Genomic DNA, 20,021 nt, shown 5'->3' on the forward strand with positions numbered 1-20,021 from the left:
AAACATTTTGTTTTGCCACAATGAAATACTATGTTTTTCCTTTTTACGTACAGCGTGCACACTGTACATGTAATTTTATTTTATCACTACAATAAACACATCTTTTCTCCAAAAGCTTATTATAAGGGTATAATACAAGCAAAAGAAAACAAAACTCTATGTCTTTAATGAAAACTGTGGGCCATGTAACAGCCAAAAACAACAATTACATAAAAGTGAGAAATGTTGGAAATGAATCGATATAATAAAGCTTTTTAGCACAATTACCGCTGTAATCTAAGCTTGTAAACTATGTGGGCTTAATTATAGGTGGAGTCTTCCTTCAAAATGCCTTTAGTGTAAAGTGTAAGTGAATAGATAAACTTGCATCACACAATTTTCTGAAAATCTATATGGCTACATGCCCAGTCTCTTTAGGATTGTCCAGGGTAAATTATTGAGTACTTAGAATATAACCCTATAGAGCAAAGAAAAACTCTCCTTTGTTTTTCTGGAAATATACTTTTATATGAGAACACAGTCAATTAGCAAATGTCAAAATAGACTATGAACATTTTTTTTAATGTTTTCCAGCACACTGTCACTTTCTGAATGGAAGATGAGTTCTCTGACAAGATTAATTTATAGGCTAAAGCAGGGGTCTCAAACGTGCGACCCACGGATGGCATGCGGCCCCTCAGGCTGCTTCTTGCGGCTCGCAGACCTGGTAATGATCGCAGCCGGTCCAGGGGCCACAGCCATCTGCCCCATAATCAGATGAATGTTTTGCCGGTATTGCGCAGAGTCAAACTGTTTCTGTACAACTAGTCCAAGGGCAGCCGCCGGCCAATCTGATTCAAGCATCTGACACGTATGACCTCAGCTGCTTGCATCTGATTGGCCGGCGGCTACCATTGGAATAGTTGTGCAGAGAAAGCTCGACTCTGTGCAGCATCAGCAAAAAAACCCATTCATCTGAATTTCAGGTGAAGCACTGACAGCTGCGGTTCCGGCACCGGGTCCACATGCCTGCGGGCCGCAAGAAGTAGGGAAGAGGCTGCAAGAAGCGGTGAAGAGAAAGCTGAGGGAATGGAGGACAGGTGACAAGAATGTTTTGGGGGTTTTCTGTGTGTGTGTGTGTGTGTGTGAAGAATTGCACAATAGGGGACCAGGATGGGACATTGCTACAAGAAGAGGACCAGTACAGGGGACATTACTTCAAGAAAAGGACCTATAAGGGTGCATTATTAAAAGGAGACAATGATGGGCACATTAGTAAAAAGGGAAAAGGCACATTATTATAGAATGGGCACTTTACTTCAGAATGGGCACAAGGATGTGCACATGACAACAGAATTGGGACAGGGATGTGCACATTACTACAGGATGGGCACATTACTACATGATGGGTACAAGGATGGGTACATTACTATAGGATGGGCATATTACTACAGGATTGGCAAAAGGATGGGCACATTACTGCAGAATGGGCACAAGGATGGGCACTTTACTACAGGATCGGGACAATTATTACAGGATGGGCACATTATTACAGGATGGACACATGGATGGGCATATTACTACAGGATGGGCCCATTACTACAGAATGGGGACCAAGATGGGCACATTGCTACAGGATGGGCACATTACTACAGGATGGGGAAAAGGATGGGCACATTACTACAAGATGGGCACAAGGATTTGCACATTACTACAGGATCGGGACAAGGATGGGCACATTACTACAGGATGGAGACAAGGATGGGCATATTAATACAGAATGGGGACCAGGATGGGTATATTACTACAGGATGGGGACCAGGATGGGCACATTACAAAATGATGTTGTCCAAAATTACTCCGTGGTACTAATTGTAAAACTATATTTCTTACAAAAGGGATAAAATGTAAAACAATATATAAAGAATGAAAAATACCACAAAAAATGTTTTATATATACTGACATATATATATATATATACATATATATATATATATATATATATATATATATATATATATATATGTGTGGGTATATATATATATATATATATATATATATATATATATATGTATGTGTGTGTTTTTATATATATATATATATATATATATATATATAAAATCTCAAACAATGGATAAAACATGTAGCCACCATGTGAGGAACTCCAAACAACTAATATGCAATCCAGCAATGGACTACATGTTTCAGCGCTATGCGCCTTCTTCACGGTCCTGAAGGACCCTCTGTGCCAGCATCTGTGATTGGTTGCAGACTACTGTACATGCCTCCATGTCATCATCTGTGATTGGTTGGAGACAAGTTTGCTTATGGTTTGCTTGTTTGACAAGTTTGCTTGTGTGGTAGTGTAAAAATAAATGATTTAAAAAAAATGTTGTGGGCTGTTTCTATATTTTTGATAACCAGTGTGAGTACAACAGAGTCTGCAAACCCCAGTGGTCTGCTTTACCATCGTAGGTAATCAAAAATAGAAGGGATCCTATGCAGTTTTTTTAAAATAAATAATTTAAAAAAAAAACTGCATAGGATCCCAAAAATCCAAGATAAAGCTGACTGCTGAGGGTTGGTATTATCAGGGTGGGAAGAGCCATGATTATTGGCCCTTCCCAGCCTGAAAATAACAGCCCACAGTTGCCCAGAATTGCTGCATCCATTAGATACACCAATTCTGAAGCTTTACCCTGCTCATCCCAATTGCAATGGGCTGTCTGAATAGTCAGTAAGTTTTGCATTCAATTACCACATCTACTTCAGAAATGTTGCTTTATCATCCAGATCCATTTCTCTCAGCTGGCTAATCATTCCTGCAGGAAACTTGTTTATTATTGATCTACATGTACCTTACTGTAAGCATAAAAAACTCTTCTCTGCTAACACTGGTTCTGTTCACGTTATCACACTGCTGCAAATGTGTCATCTTTTCTTAAAACTAATTTCTATTTTGCCTTTTCATCCCTATTGAACCACTTATTTGCTGATTGCATATGTCTCTGCCTTTCACCATCAATCAGGTGGAGACAGAGTTACACAAATTAGCCTGGCAGGCATAATCTCCTGATCATAAAGCACTGATTGTATTGAAACTACTACACACAGCCTAGTAAGTGACATATCCCTGGAATTAGGGTCTTATGCCCTTATATTATTCTGATGTCAGATTAAATAGCAAAAACCTGCTGCCAGACTCCTTTGAATCCCTTCATGAGTTAGAAGTACCGGTAGTTTCAAGGTAATCTGTGTCCCTGTAATGTGGGCTTGCACAGCGAGCCCGCATGTTTCCCCACACATATCAGCTGATCTGACCAGCCGACATGTGCAGCTAACAGGTGCGGGTGGATAAGAGATCCACCTGTGCCTGTTAACTAATTAAAAGTTCAAATTACTTCCTTTTGCCCAATTGAAATTTATTTTTTTACAAATTTCTGAATTTTTTTCACCACTTAAATAAAAAAAAAATATACACACATTTGGCATCTGCGAACTCATACAGACTTGGAGAATCATACTTCCAGGTCAGTTTTACCATAAAGTGAACATAGTAAGAAAAAAAAAAAAAAAACAATTGTGGAATTGCACAATTTTTGCAATTTCACCGTATTTGTTTTTTTTTTTTCCGTTTCACAGTATAATATTGGGCAGAATGAGTGATGTTGTCATTCAAAAGTACAACTCGTCCCACAAAAAAACAAGCTCTCATATGGTAATACTGACGTAAAATAAAAAAGTTATGCCTCTTGGAAGAAAGGAAAAATGAAAACAGGAAAATCGCCTGATGGTGAAGGGGTTAACGTTGAATGTTATCCGTAATGATGATCTTGATTCTACAATGGTTTAGTTCAAAGAATTTGTCTTATACAAGAAATGCTGTCCTCTTCTGGAAGAGAAGGATATGCCAGGCACACTAGTTTTAGATTGTTGTTATTATGTTAATTTTTTACTGTATTTTATTTACAAAACTCTATATATTATCCGCTATAGAAATCCATAATATGTATTTACCAAAAAATTAGCATAGTGATAGTAATGAGGCGAAGTGTTGTGAGGGTTAGGTCACATACTCGAATTGACCTTTTGAACAAGTCCTCACCCTTCTGACACAGCTTCACTCTTGATAACTCCCTTTAATGCTATCAATGTTATGTTAAGCCCTGCCTAATGCTAATGGCTCTCATAGAGAAAATTAGTTGTGAAGGGCAGAGGTTAACTGATTGCTATTCTTGAGGGTGGAGAGGGGAAGCCGGTGGGATTTTATTTACATTTTCCTACAAAACCTTCTTCCTTCTTGTCTCTTTATCACAGCAGTCAACCCCTTCAAACTCAATGACTTAAGGCCAGGATTAACTTCCTCCACTCCCTTCTTTTGTAGGACTTTGATTAAACACTTTTGTAAAATACAAGAGTAAGCCTTTGTGTATAGAAGAGTTCCCATATAGTTTTTAAAAACTGTTACACTTTTTTGGCACTCAATATGTCCTTCAGATGTTAATATTAAGGAATGCATCAGCTTTCTCCTCAGTCAGGATTCGTTTGCAAGTAAGAGAGGGGTCACTTGAGAGGAACATGTTGAGCCCGACTACTGGATCACCCCTTTACAAAAGATGTATTCGTCAATTGCTTAAGGCTACATTTACACGACCGTTCCGTTTTTGTGGTAATGTTTTTCCATGGATGCATCCGTGTGGCATCTGTGTGACAACCACATCTGTTCCGTTCAGTATACGGTTCGTGTGACATCCGTGTGACTTCCGTCTTTTGTTGCGGACTGCAAAAAAAAACGGGAGGAGAATTACATACAGTCCAGGGTATCTGGCCAGATGCTGGTTCCCATATAAAGTCTATGGGGAACAGAATCTGGCGCAAAGGGGTAGGATCAAGCGCTACATACTCACCGATCACTGGCTTGGCTGTCACACTGCTCCCACGGCAGCTCTGTTTTCTTCCCGAGACGGCCGCTCAATAAGCTCATACATATTCACTCCTCCTTGTCTGTGATTGGTTACAGTCAGACGCGCCCCCATGCTGAGTGACAGCTGTCTGACTGCAACCAATCACAGCCGCCGGTGGGCGGGTCTATATGTACAGTGCAATAAATAAATTAATTTAAAAAAAAGCATGCGGTCACCCCCAATTTTGATACCAGCGAAGATAAAGCCTCACAGCTGCTGATTGGTATTCTCAAGCTGGGGAGACCCACGTTATAGGGAGCCCCCCAGCCTAAAAATAGCAGCCAGCAGCTGGCCTGAATTGTCTCAACCATTAGATGCGACAGTCCTGGAACTAGGGAGGTACGCGGTTCTTGGACCCTTCCCAGCCTAAAAATAGGCTGTAGCTGCCCCAGAAGTGGCACATCCATTAGATGCAGCAATCCTGGTGCTTTTCCCCAGGTCATCCCGAATGCCCTGGGTGCTGTGGCAAACGAGGTAATATATGGGGTTGATACCAGCCGTGTAATGTCACCTGGCATAAAACCCAAATGTTATTCATGTCATAGCGTCTCTCAGATACCTGACATCACTAACCCAGTCAGTAATAAAAAAAAATAGACGACAAACAAATTTTTATTTGGAAAAAAAACTCCCCAACATATTCCCCAATTTATTGTAAAGAAAAATCAAATCCGGGTCCGGCGTAATCTAATAAGGGGGTACCACGACGATCCATACCATGCTCACTTTCCAAATCAGTAAGGAACAGAATGTTAACATCATTAGGTCAGCCCAGGTCAGCGCAGGGGATGACGAGCACTGACTTCATGAGGTTAGCTAGGTACATTACCTGCGGTGATGGACGCCGCTTCACTCCTGACGTCAGCGCTCATCACTGACATCCATTGTCCACTGCATTCACAAGCTAAGTCTCGTGTGAGTCCTTGACGTCACTGATAGTCACAGTCTCGGGCCACTCGCAATACTTTAAGGAAGTTAGTGACGAGCGCTGATGTCAGGAGTGCAGCGGACTTCATCACAGCAGGTAATGAACTTTGCTAACCTCCAAATGTCGGCGTTCGTCATCCCCGCAGCTGCTAACACTGCTGTGCGGGCAGATGCTGAGACACTGCAGTGAGAGCAGCAGCTGGTGTGGGAGCGGGACACAGACTGCAGGGGCACCCGACGGAAGCCACACAGAAGTGCTTCCGTGCGGCTTTCTGAGATTTTGTGGACCCATTGACTTCTATTGAGTCACAGTCCGGTATTACGGAACAGAATAGGACATGTTCCATAATAACGGAATGGACGACATATACGGCATCCGATGTGTTTTTTGTAGGAACTGATGCACACGGAAGTGTTTCCGTGTGCCATCCGATCCTACACATAAGATATTGAAAAGATTGTCCTGTCAGTAGGTCCGCCAAAAAAACAGGAACTGAACAGGACAAACGGAATGGTCGTCTGAATGACAAAGTAATGAGATGTCTCCTACTTTACAATTAAAACTTGATGGACCAAGGGTGGATTGAACATTGGTTCTTCAGTTGTATATAAACACATGAACCCACCCAGAGCTTCATCAATTAGCGTCATTCAGACGTTGGTGATTTTTCTTACCCAGAAAACAGACCTTAAAGTTTTTGCTATCAGTGCTTTGGATCATATTTTAATCAGTTTGGTCAGTGTCTCAGCTTCTACCATCAGAGTTTCATCAATTTATACAGTACGAGAAAGTTTTTCAAGCTTAACCTATCAAATTAGGATATAACTAGCTTGATATCTGTCTAATTTTTTCACAGGCTTGCATTGACGCGGTTGATTAAAATCGGACATATTTCCGTGTTTTGATGTAGAACATTCGGTTTGCAAAAATACACACACATCTGAACTGTCCTATAGACTATAATGGGTATGATTTCTATCCATATGAGTTCTATCAAAGGCTTTTTCACACATTGCATTTTTAGCGTTTTTTTCCCTTGTGTTTTTCAAGAGTAAAAAATGCAGCCGTTTACAGTACAAGAAAAATGAATTAGATTTCTGAAATATCATGCATATGTGGATTGTTCTTCTTTTTTTTTTTATAGAATTTAACCATCAACACATTTTTTCAAATATGCAACATGTCATTTGTTTCATTGTTTTTGCAGCGTTTTTCAAGTATTTAAATTAATTGGGGGAAAAAACACATATAAAAGCATACTATTATACAGAGCTTTTTTCCTGCAAACAATCTGTTTTTTAGTGCAGAAAAATCCATGGCAAATACTAAACATGTAAACCTACTCTTAAGTCCAAGTGGCATGTACGTGTGGCACCCATTTTTTCACACTCTTAGGGTCTGTTCACACCAGGAGGCTCTACTGATTTATGAAGTAGAGTTGCAATAGTAATGCTAAAAGTCTATGTTGATTTTCTTTTTTTCTGCAGCAAGTAAATGAGGGTTTTTTAATTCTCACTCACAAGTGCATCTCAATAAAATATATCATCAAAACATTGAAAAAAGTTAATTTATTTCAGTAATTCAATACAAAAAGGAAAACACATACCGTATTTTTCGGACTATAAGACGCACCTGACCATAAGATGCACCCTGGTTTTAGAGGAGAAAAATAGGAAAATAAAATTTTAAGCAAAAAAATGTGGTCATGACACACTTATGGGGCGAGGATCTGCTGCTGACACTGTTATGGGGGTAATGTCCCCAAAATCTCTACTAAGGTACCCCATCCTGGTAATGCTCCTCCTCCCTTGTATATGATCCCCATCCTTGTATATATGTCCCTCATCCTGATAAATACCCCCATCCTGGTATAGCCCCCATCCTTTTATATACCCCCATCCTGATAAATACCTCCATCCTGATAAATACCCCTATCCTGCTATATACCCCATCCTGCTATATACCCAATCCTGCTATATACTCTCATCCTGCTATATACCCCCATCCTGCTCATAATCTATCCCCATCCTGCTCATAATATACCCCCATCCTGCTATATACCCCCATCCTGCTCATAATATACCCCCATCCTGCTATATATCCCCATCAGTGAAACTGCCCTAACTAAAGGCACTAATGACCTACTAACCGCCAAAGCCAAGCGACACTACTCTATCCTCCTCCTCCTGGACCTGTCCTCTGCCTTCGACACAGTAGACCATTCCCTCCTACTACAGATTCTCTCCTCTCTGGGCATCACAGACTTGGCCCTATCTTGGATTTCTTCATACCTAACCGACCGAACTTTCAGCGTCTCCCATTCTCACACCACTTCCTCATCTCGCCCCCTATCTGTCGGTGTCCCCCAAGGCTCAGTTCTTGGACCCCTGCTGTTCTCCATCTACACCTTCGGCCTGGGACAGCTCATAGAGTCCCACGGCTTCCAGTATCATCTCTATGCCGATGACGCACAGATCTACATCTCTGGACCTGACATTACCTCTCTACTAACCAAAATTCCACAATGCCTGTCTGCTATTTCATCCTTCTTCTCTGCGCGATTCCTAACACTTAACATAGAGAAAACAGAGCTCATTGTCTTTCCTCCTCACTCATCTCCTCCAGCAAGCCTTTCCATCAAACTCGATGGTTGCTTACTCTCCCCAGTCTCACAAGCTCGTTGCCTTGGAGTAACCCTCGACTCTGCTCTATCCTTCAAGCCACACATCCAAGCCCTCTTCAACTCATGCCGACTACAACTCAAAAATATCTCCCGGTTGGGATGGGAGGTTGGGATCCTCTGTCATGCCTAGATGAGGCGGATATGTTCCCTAGGAACGTTTGTTCGGACTTAGACTATTATGCAGTGTCTTTATACCTGCTGTTCTTTCTGTTTTTTTCCCTGATACATTCTATCCTTCTTAAGTCTATTCTTCTCTCTATTCCCTGCGGCCGGGTTGTTCATGTCCGATTCCTTCTCTCATATATCTCTAATGTCTCATTTTTTTATAGATGGCGGATCTAACCATCGCTTCTTTTAATGCCAAGGGCCTCAATATTCCGGAGAAACGGACTCAGACGCTCTACCACCTTCATAAACGGAAGGTGAGAATAGTATGTTTCCAGGAGACCCATTTTAAACAAGGACATGCCCCTATTCTTAAAAATAAATATTACCAGACATGGGTATCCTCAAACAACCCAGATTCCCGTTCCAAGGGTGTGGCAATAGCCATTCACAAATCCCTCCCACATCAAATTTTAAAATGCACGACAGATAGTCTTGGAAGATATATTATCCTCTCACTGAAGGTGGGGGACCAAACATTCACAATAATCAATGCATACGCCCCAAATCAAAAGCAGGACAGCTTTGTTGCACGTTTGGTCGACACCGCGATTCCGTTGATACAAGGTACAGCAATCCTATGCGGCGACCTTAATGTTACCCTCGATCCCACATTGGACAATTCCAGGGGGAAATCTAGCATTGCATACACCATCATTAAAGGCATCAAAAAAGCTTTATTGCGCATTCAATTGTTCGACACATGGAGACTGAAGCACCCGTCGGACAGAGACTACAGCTTCTACATACACAAGACTCATACAGTCACATACTACTACAACACAATGCTCTCCCCTGGATTCAACATACTGGGATGGATAACATATTGTGGTCTGACCACGCCCCGGTCTATTGTACGATCGAAATCCCCTCTCTCTCGGCCCCTAGGGGAACGTGGCGGCTGAATGAGTCGTTGCTGCTGGACGAGCTCTGTGTTACCGATGTTCAGACCTCTATCACAAGGTTTATGGAGGACCACTCGGTGGATGACACAGCCCCCACTTATAAGTGGGAAGCATTGAAGTGTGTCCTGCGAGGTATTTTTATTAAACATGGGTCCCGAATTAAAAAAGAAAGGGCCCAAGACATAGTTAAAGCTCTCCATAGGGTTTCTGAACTGGAGCTCGTTCACAAGCGATCCTTATCGGTCGCAAATTTACAAGCCCTTCTACAAGCTAGGATAGAGGTTAAAAAACTGTTAGAGTCTTCATACAAGCGCTTGCTGCAGGTGGGGAAGGGGAGGTTTTATGAGTTTGGGGACAAGCCAGGAAGACTGTTGGCCAACGCGTTGAGGGAGGGGAGAGCCCACACCCTCATTCCCTGCATCAAGAAATCACGCGACAAACTACTTTATGCCACCCCCGACATCTCAAATACCTTTCACGATTTTTATTCCCAGCTATATAATCTGCCTGTCGAGCCCCCTGAACCGAGTGATGGTGGCCTCTCAATGCCCTCACCTTTTAAACGTCTTAATAGTTCTATAATTGTAGACCTGGAAAGCCCATTTGTACTGGAGGATTTGCTGGCGGTGATTCGCGATACACCTGGTAACAAGAGTCCTGGACCTGATGGGTTCCCCGCCAAATTTTACAAATCCTTTTCAGAACAGTTAGCACCCCTAATGCTTCTCTCTTTTAACTCAATCTCCGACTCTGTCCCTTTCCCGCCCCACTCCACCACGGCTCACATCTCTCTACTCCGTAAGGCTGGAAAAGACCCCACGGCGTGTAGCAGTTTTAGACCGATATCACTCCTTAATGTAGATTTAAAAATCTATGCCAAACTTTTGGCAAATAGACTTGGCCCCCTGCTCCCTGACCTGATTCATTTAGACCAGGTCGGATTTGTCCCGGGTAGGGAGGCAAGGGACAATACAATAAAGACCCTGGATCTAATCCATCACGCACATACCAAAAAACTTTCCCTAATGTTATTATCTCTGGATGCCGAGAAGGCTTTTGACAGAGTCTCCTGGCAGTCGCTTTCACAGACTCTAGTCCATATAGGTCTGGGGCCAGTTTTTTCATCTAGGATTATGGCCTTATACCATTCCCCGACTGCATATCTTAAAATTAATGGCACTCTGTCGAGACCCTTCTCCATCCATAATGGGACCCGGCAGGGGTGCCCCTTGTCACCTCTACTATATATTTTGGTCATGGAACACTTGCTGTCGGCCATCAGGACCAACCCCGATATACAGGGAATTAGGATCTCTAATCGCGAGCATAAATGCGCCGCTTTTGCTGACGATCTCCTTATATACCTCTGTAATCCCCTCACATCTCTTCCTTCCCCAATGATGGAACTAAACCGTTTTAGCAGGTGGTCCAATTTTAAAATTAATTTTGATAAATCAGAGGCCCTGAATATAACCCTGCCCCAAACGACGGTTAATGCTATAAAACCAAAACTTCCCCTTTAGATGGCCACCCCACGGCAGTATTGGATACTTGGGCATCAACATCCCATCCGACCTGACCAGGCTTTTTCAATTAAATTATCAAAGTTTCCTGTCAAGACTTGAGGGAGATTTAACCTCATGGCAAAAGGGCACTCTCTCATGGTTTGGCAGGATTAGCGCCCTCAGGATGACGGCTTTGCCAAGACTTCTATACCTGGTACAGACAGTCCCGGTTTATGTCCCGGCAGCCTACTGGGCCAGGATGCAGCGCCTATTTAATCAGTTTGTCTGGTCAAAGAAACGCGCTCGTCTCGGAGGTAGCGTCTTGACTAGGACCAAGAACGCAGGAGGAGTGGGGTTGCCTGATTGCAGACGGTATTACATGGCGGCTGCCCATGCCAGAGTCCTGGACCTTTTACATAGCTCTGGGTCCAAACTCTGGGTTTGTTTAGCACAGGAATTATGCCCCTTATCAGTGCCGACCCTGCCGTGGACCTGGCCACTTCTTACCAAACATAAGATTGAAATGTCCTATGGCACTAAACAAACACTAAAGACTGTACACTCTGCACCATCGCGGGGTTGCCTGATTCAGTCCAGCAGACCCCTCATGCCATTAACCAATAACCCAGAGTTCTTACCGGGGGCATCATCCAACAATTTTCTGGGTAGTACGAAACAGAGCCCCCTGAGACTGAACCAGGTGGCCCCGAGGGGATCCCTCCTACCACTACTGGAGATTGTGGAAAATCGTAATTTCAAAATGCGGTTCCACTTTGAATATGCCCAACTCAAACATTTCATAGTCTCGCAGGACATTGTCGTGGCTCACCCCTCTCCCATAACGCCTTTTGAAAACCTTTGTACTGGGCCTACCAATACACGTCACGCCATATCAAAAATTTACAAGATCATAACTAGCAAGGCAGAGGTATCTCTCCCTCGCTTTTGCGCGGCATGGGAGGCAGAGCTCAATCAGACGTTCCCAGGGAATCAGTGGGAACGCTGTTTCCGTCTGACCCACAGATCTGTAGTCGCCACCAGGATGCAAGAAACCAGCTATAAAATACTTTCCAGGTGGTACAGTGTCCCAACGTCACTCCATGCGTGGTGTCCCGAAGTACCTGATACCTGTTGGCGTTGTGGAGCACATGGGGGTACCATGTCCCACATCTGGTGGCACTGCCCGAGGAGTTTGGCGGTCTTTTGGAACAAAGTATTGGCAGCCATACAGGAGGTCACCGGGGTCACAGTTCCTAGCCGCCCAGAGGCAGTCCTCTTGTACATCTTTAACGTTTCGGAAAAGGCCTATAAAAAATCCCTCTTGGGTCACCTCCTTCAAGCAGCCAAGGCGGTGGTTCCGTGGCGTTGGAAAGACCCTGCACCCCCTTCACTAGATGAGTGGGTAATGGAGGTGAACGTGATCCACCGCATGGAAATGGTGATGGCCCAGTCGCATGGACAGACGGTAGAGACGGCCACTAAATGGTTTCAATGGGATTCATTCCTTTCGGGCAAAAAATTTCTTGAACTAATTTAATCTCCGGAAGCTAGGCACCTTGGCTGTATCCCTTTCAGACAATATACATCATTCCTATGACAAGTTTTGGTACAACGGACAATGCATTAGACCCGGCCGACACTTTCTACTCTTTATCTTCCTTCCTCCTTTCCGGACTCATCCTTTCTTTTCTACTCATGGTGACTGCCCTTTTCTTAATCTCTCCTTTTTTGTTTTATTGTTTTCTGAGATTTAAAATGACTACCCAAGCATTATATTAATCATCTATATTTTGTTATGAAGTTTGCGAATGTGTTGTGTCACTTAGACTTTTGATTCGCGTCATTCGTTACAGCAGGGATTTATGTTTTCTCAATGTATGCTTTTAAAATTCAATAAAACTTTCAATTGACAAAAAAAAAAGAAAAAGACAAAAAAAAAAAATCTACCGGATCCGTGCTTTCCTTAACCAAGAATCAGCAAAAACATTAGTGCATGCCCTCATCATCTCCCGCCTCGACTACTGCAACCTCCTGCTCTCTGGCCTCCCTTCCAACACTCTTGCACCCCTCCAATCTATCCTAAACTCCGCGGCCCGCTTAATCCACCTCTCCCCTCGCTACTCCCCAGCCTCGCCACTCTGCCAATCCCTTCACTGGCTTCCCATTGCCCAAAGACTCCAGTTCAAAACACTAACCATGACATACAAAGCCATGCACAACCTGTCTCCTCCCTACATCTGTGACCTAGTCTCCCGGTACCTACCTGCACGCAACCTCAGATCCTCACAAGATCTCCTTCTCTGCTCCTCTCTTATCTCCTCTTCCCACAATCGCGTACAAGATTTCTCCCGTGCATCCCCCATACTCTGGAACGCTCTACCTCAGCACATCAGACTCTCCCCTACCGTGGAAAGCTTCAAGAGGAACCTCAAGACTCACCTCTTCCAACAAACATACAACCTACAATAGCCCTCAGTCCAGTAGACCACTGCGCAACCAGCTCTGTCCTCACCTATCGTACCATCACCCATTCCCTGTAGACTGTGAGCCCTCGTGGGCAGGGTCCTCTCTCCTCCTATACCAGTCTGTTTTGTACTGTTGATGATTGTTGTACGTATACCCTCTTTCACTTGTAAAGTGCCATGGAATAAATGGCGCTATAATAATAAATAATAATAATAAATAAATCCTGCTCATAATATATCCCCATCCTGCCCATATACCTCCATCCTGCTATATACCCAACATCCTGCTCATAATCTACCCCCATCCTGCTCATAATATACCCCCATCCTGCTATATACCCCCATCCTGCTCATAATATACCCCCATCCTGCTATATATCCCCATCCTGCTCATAATATATCCCCATCCTGCTCATATACCCCCATCCTGCTAATAGTATACCCCCATCCTGCTATATGGCCTGTATCCTGTGGCAAAAAAAAATAAAATAAACGTTTATACTCACCTTTCCTCACTCCCTGCAGCATCGATAATCTTCCTCTTTGTGTCATCAGCAGCGCCGCTGACCTGTGTGGAGCCGTTCCTCTGCCGCATCGCGATGTCCTCCTCTCTGCCGGCTGATGTCTGTGATCTCTGCTTTCTACACAGATCTCTGTGCTCACCGCTTTCTACACAGATCAGCTGACCGGCAGACAGGAGGACATCGTGATGCTGCAGGGGAACGGTGATGGGCAAGTATACCGTACTTATTCACTGCTCCCCCACGCAGATGATGTGCAGGGGGGCAGTGTATATAACGGCACATGATCACTCCAGACTGTAGTTGCCAGGGGTGATCACACGGAACGGTTGTTTACTATGTGCGCCTCCCCCGCCCATCATCCCGCCAACCTGTCAGCGTCGGCTTCAGCGTTGAGAGATGATGGGCGTACATATGAAATGAGCGGGTCCACGTGGTCAAGGCAGGCGCTGCTCGTGCTGCTGATGACCCGCTCCACCGAAGCACCCTCATTCCCCGCAGCCCTACATTCAGACTATAAGACACACCCCCCACTTTCCCTCAACATTTGGTGGGGAAAAAGGTGTGTCTTATAGTCTGAAAAATACGGTATATTATATAGAGTCATTACAAACAGAGGGATCTATTTCAAGTGTTTATTTCTTAAAAATGAAGTAAACCAATTCTGTAGTGGCCGCGCTCCCCATAGTAATGATTTTAAAAACTCTTGTCCTCAAATGGAATTTATTACTCAAACATACGGAAATAAAAAACGGATACAACGCGTTTCGGCTTGAACAACCGCCTTCCTCAGGTATCTAAATAAAAATGCATCTCACTCTACTTTATAGATAAAAAAATAAATACAATTTACCTGGTATTCAAATAAGGGTGTGGATATAACCACAGCTGTATAATCAGTTTCTTAGTTCACTTCAACTCTAGTGGTTCATTAAAAACAAATCCACAAACAACAAATCACTTAAAAGAATCATAAAACTAAAAACACTGTAATCATTTATCAATAAAATTACTATCAATAAGATTTATCAAATAAAAGGTAGTACAAAAAAAAAAAATTAGATAAAAATTCTTTAAAAAACAAATTTAATTTTTTTTTTCTTTTTCATTATATTTAGACAGGGATGTATACTATATTCTTTCCACAATATCATTAAGGCCATTAGGATGCAATGTTTGAAGGCGGTAAATCCAATATGTTTCTTTGCGATTGAGCAAAGAATTTCTATTGATCGTTTCCATAGGTATCTGTTCTAGAGGTGTCACCCTTATATTAAAATTCTTTTCATGCTTGAGTAGTATATGTCTTGATAAACTATGTTTTAAAAACCCATTTTTTGCTCTATTTCTGTGCCCGTTCATACGAGCACGTAACGTCTGTGTTGTGCGTCCCACATACTGTAGCCCACAGCTACAGTCGATAACATAAATAATATAATCGCTATCGCAACTCAGATTTTGTTTTATTTTAATTAATTCGCCTGTACTTTTACTTGTAATCTGTTTTGCTCCATGGTTTATAATTCCACACGTATGACATTTCCTAGAACTACATCTAAAAACTCCAATCACCTGATCTTCATTTTTTTCTATCCTTGCTGATTTTTTTTTTATTCTCTCTTAATCTACTTGAGGCTATTAAGCGTTTTATCGTTTTCCCCCTCCTAAATGTTATATTTGGTTCCTCAGGCAAATATTTTCCCAAAATCAGATCCCGTTTTCAGAATCATACGTATCATCTTATTCCCTCTATTATAGGTCGTAATAAAACTAAATTTCCACCTGCCTGTAATTTTATTACGACCTATAATAGAGGGAATAAGATGATACGTATGATTCTGAAAAATATTGGTATATTCTAAAACGGGATCTGATTTTGGGAAAATATTTGCCTGAGGAACCAAATATAACATTTAGGAGGAGGAAAACGATAAAACGCTTAATAGCCCCAAGTAGATTAAGAGAAAATAAAAAAAAATCAGCAAGGATAGAAAAAAATGAAGATCAGGTGATTGGAGTTTTTAGATGTAGTTCTAGGAAATGTCATACGTGTGGAATTATAAACCATGGAGCAAAACAGATTACAAGTAAAAGTACAGGCGAATTAATTAAAATAAAACAAAATCTGAGTTGCGATAGCGATTATATTATTTAGGTTATCGACTGTAGCTGTGGGCTACAGTATGTGGGACGCACGACACAGACGTTACGTGCTCGTATGAACGGGCACAGAAATAGAGCAAAAAATGGGTTTTTAAAACATAGTTTATCAAGACATATACTAATCAAGCATGAAAAGAATTTTAATATAAGGGTGACACTTCTAGAACAGATACCTATGGAAACGATCAATAGAAATTCTTTGCTCAATCGCAAAGAAACATATTGGATTTACCGCCTTCAAACATTGCATCCTAATGGCCTTAATGATATTGTGGAAAGAATATAGTATACATCCCTGTCTAAGTATAATGAAAAAGAAAAAAAAAAATTTAAATTTGTTTTTTAAAGAATTTTTATCTAATTTTTTTTTTGTACTACCTTTTATTTGATAAATCTTATTGATAGTAATTTTCTTGATAAATGCTTACAGTGTTTTTAGTTTTATGATTCTTTTAAGTGATTTGTTGTTTGTGGATTTGTTTTTAATGAACCACTAGAGTTGAAGTGAACTAAGAAACTGATTATACAGCTGTGGTTATATCCATACCCTTATTTGAATACCAGGTAAATTGTATTTATTTTTTTATCTATAAAGTAGAGTGAGATGCATTTTTATTTAGATACCTGAGGAAGGCGGTTGTTCCCGCCGAAACGTGTTGTATCCGTTTTTTATTTCCGTATGTTTGAGTAATAAATTCCATTTGAGGACAAGAGTTTTTAAAATCATTACTACGGGGAGCGCGGCCACTACAGAATTGGTTTACTTCATTTTTAACTTTTTCACCTGTGGTAATCCGAGCCAGGACCATACACAGGATCAATTCAAGGCAAGCAGCAGACCCGGATAAGGAGACTTTGGAAAAGTCATATATGCCTGAAGTTTTGTGGCAAAAGGTGAGTGCATAAAACTTCAGGAAAAAAAAAGGGCAACAGAGAGCCGCTTTGATAACGCGCTGAGATTGGCGCCGCGTGTTTGTTTTTTATTATATACCCTGCAGGGAATCACCTTACTTCAAGTGTTTATTTCTGTTAACGTTGATGATTATGGCTTACAACCAATGAAAACCCAAAAGTTATTATCTCAGAAAATTAGAATATTATATAAGACCAACTGAAAAAATGATTTTAAATGTTGGCCTACTGAAAAGTATGTACAGTAAATGCACTCAATATTTGGTCGGGACTCCTTTTGCATGAATTACTGCATGAATGCGGCGTGGCATGGAGGTAATCAGCCTGTGGCACTGCTGAGGTGGTATGGAAGCCTAGGTTGCTTTGATAGCAGCCTTCAGCTCATCTGCATTGTTGGGTCTGGTGTCTCTCATCTTCCTTTTGACAATACCCCATAGATTCCCTATGGGGTTTAGGTCAGGCAAGTTTCCTGGCCAATCAAGCACAGTGATACTGTGGTTATTAAACCAGATATTGGTACTTTCGGCAGTGTGGACAGGTGCCAAGTCCTGCTGGAAAATATTTTCATCTTCAAAAAGCTTATCAGCAGAGGGAAACATGAAGTGCTCTAAAATTTCCTGGTAGATGGCTACGCTGACTTTAGTCTTGATAAAACACAGTGGACCTACACCAGCAGATGACATGGCTCCCCAAACCATCACTGATTGTGGAAACTTCACACTAGACCTCAAGCAGTTTGGATTGTGGCGTCTCCACTCTTCCTCCAGACTCTGGGACCTTGATTTCCTAATGAAATGCAAAATCTACTTTCATCTGAAAACAACACCTTGGACCACTGAGCAACATCCCAGTTCTTTGTCTCCTTGGCCAAGGTAAGATGCTTCTGGCACTGTCTTTTGGTCTTGCGTGGCTTGAGAAAAGGAATGCGACACTTGTAGCCCATATTCTGGATACGTTTGTGTGGTGGCTATTGAAGCACTGACTCCAGCAGCAGTCCACTCCTTGTGAATCTCGCCCAAATTTTGAATTTCCTTTTCTTAACAATCCTTTCAAGGCTGCAGTTATCCCGGTTGTTTGTGGACCTTTTTCTACCACATTTTTTCCTTCCACTCAACTTTCCATTAATATGCTTAGATACAGCACTCCCTGAACAGCCAGCTTCTCCAGAAATGACCTTTGTGGCTTACCCTCCTTGTGGAGTAGGTCAATGACTGTCTTCTGGACATTTGTCAAGTCAGCAGTTTTCCCATGATTGTGAAGCCTACTGAACCAAACTAAGGCACCATTTTAAACATTTAGGAAGCCTTTGTAGGTGTTTTGTGGTAATTATTCTAATTTTCTGAGACAATGACTTTTGGGTTTTCATTGGCTGTAAGCCATAATCATCAGCATTAACAGAAATAAACACTTGAAATAGATCACTCTGTGTGTAATGACTCTATATAATATGATTTTCACTTTTTGTATTGCATTACTGAAATAAATTTTACTTTTTGATGATATTATAATTTATTGAGATGCACTTGTACATAGCACTGTATTTTGCAGCTAATTCTCTCAATGTGAACATGCTCTTCCACTCTCATACAACAACTACGGTAGCTGCTGAAGGAATGTACGTGCATCTTTGCTGGAGATATTTCATTGTCTTGTCTGAACTTAAAATGGCATTCATACGGTACTAATAGACATTTGGTGTCAGTTAAGTACATGGGTGTTTTGAAGAAATGCCAAAATTGTTTATTATTACACATTAGACACGTTTCTTAGAAAACTGTAGTGAGAAAATGGTTATTGGTTAATACATACTCTATCAATTAAATAGGATTTCCACCCAACATCTAAAACTGGCCAAATATATGTGACGCAGTAGTTTCATTTTTTGCAATTATACTTTATTTGCTTTGAGAGATATTGGCAATTTTTATTTTTTTCCAGGTGCCATTTATAAAAGAGACAACAAAAAGTGCAGCCATATCAGCAGTAGTCATCTTTCAACTAGCATTTCAGAAACTGATGGTAAGATTATTATTCCGGAGCAGAGGCATAGCTAGGAGTTCAGCTCCAGGGAGGCAAAATTCATCCTGCGGTCACCCTAATGCTGAACAGCTACTTCCATATGTGCCCCTATTACTGCACCTGCTGTGTGGGAGAAAAACAGTACTCCACATAATAATGGCCACCACTGTGCCCCTGACAAAGTAAAATGCCTCCTTTGTGCCATTTAGATGGTAAAATTGCCCCTAGAAAATATTAATGCGCTATCCAAGCTCATTAGAAAGCAGTGCTGCATTTTGTCCTCTAGAAAGTAATAATGCCCCAAGTGTGCACCTTCTACAGTCACAATACCCTGAGTGCCCCTATAACAATAATGCTTCCTTAATAATGTTCCTTGGGTTCATAGGTCACTTATACACAGTATAATTGGTCCATAGCTCTCATATACTCAGTAAAGGCACTTTCACACATGCGTTGAACAGCATCCATTGCTATATATATGCATTATTCCATCTCGTATTCACTGCTTTCCCCGCCCACTAGCGCCTATAATTGGTTGCAGTCAGACCTGCCCCCACGGTGAGTGACAGCTGTCTCACTGCAACCAATCACAGCCGCCGGTGGGCGGGTCTATATCGTGCAGTATAATAATTAAATACATAATTAAAAAAAAAAGCTTGCGGTCCCCCCCTAATTTTGATACTAGCCAAGTTAAAGTCACACGGCTGAAAACTGGTATTTTCAGGATGGGGAACCCCACATCATGGGGAGCCCCCAGCCTAACAATATCAGCCAGCATCCACCCGGAATTTCCGCATCGATTAGATGCGAC

Source organism: Anomaloglossus baeobatrachus, chromosome 5, assembly GCF_048569485.1.
Source record: "Anomaloglossus baeobatrachus isolate aAnoBae1 chromosome 5, aAnoBae1.hap1, whole genome shotgun sequence".
In the NCBI taxonomy this organism is placed as follows: domain Eukaryota; kingdom Metazoa; phylum Chordata; class Amphibia; order Anura; family Aromobatidae; genus Anomaloglossus; species Anomaloglossus baeobatrachus.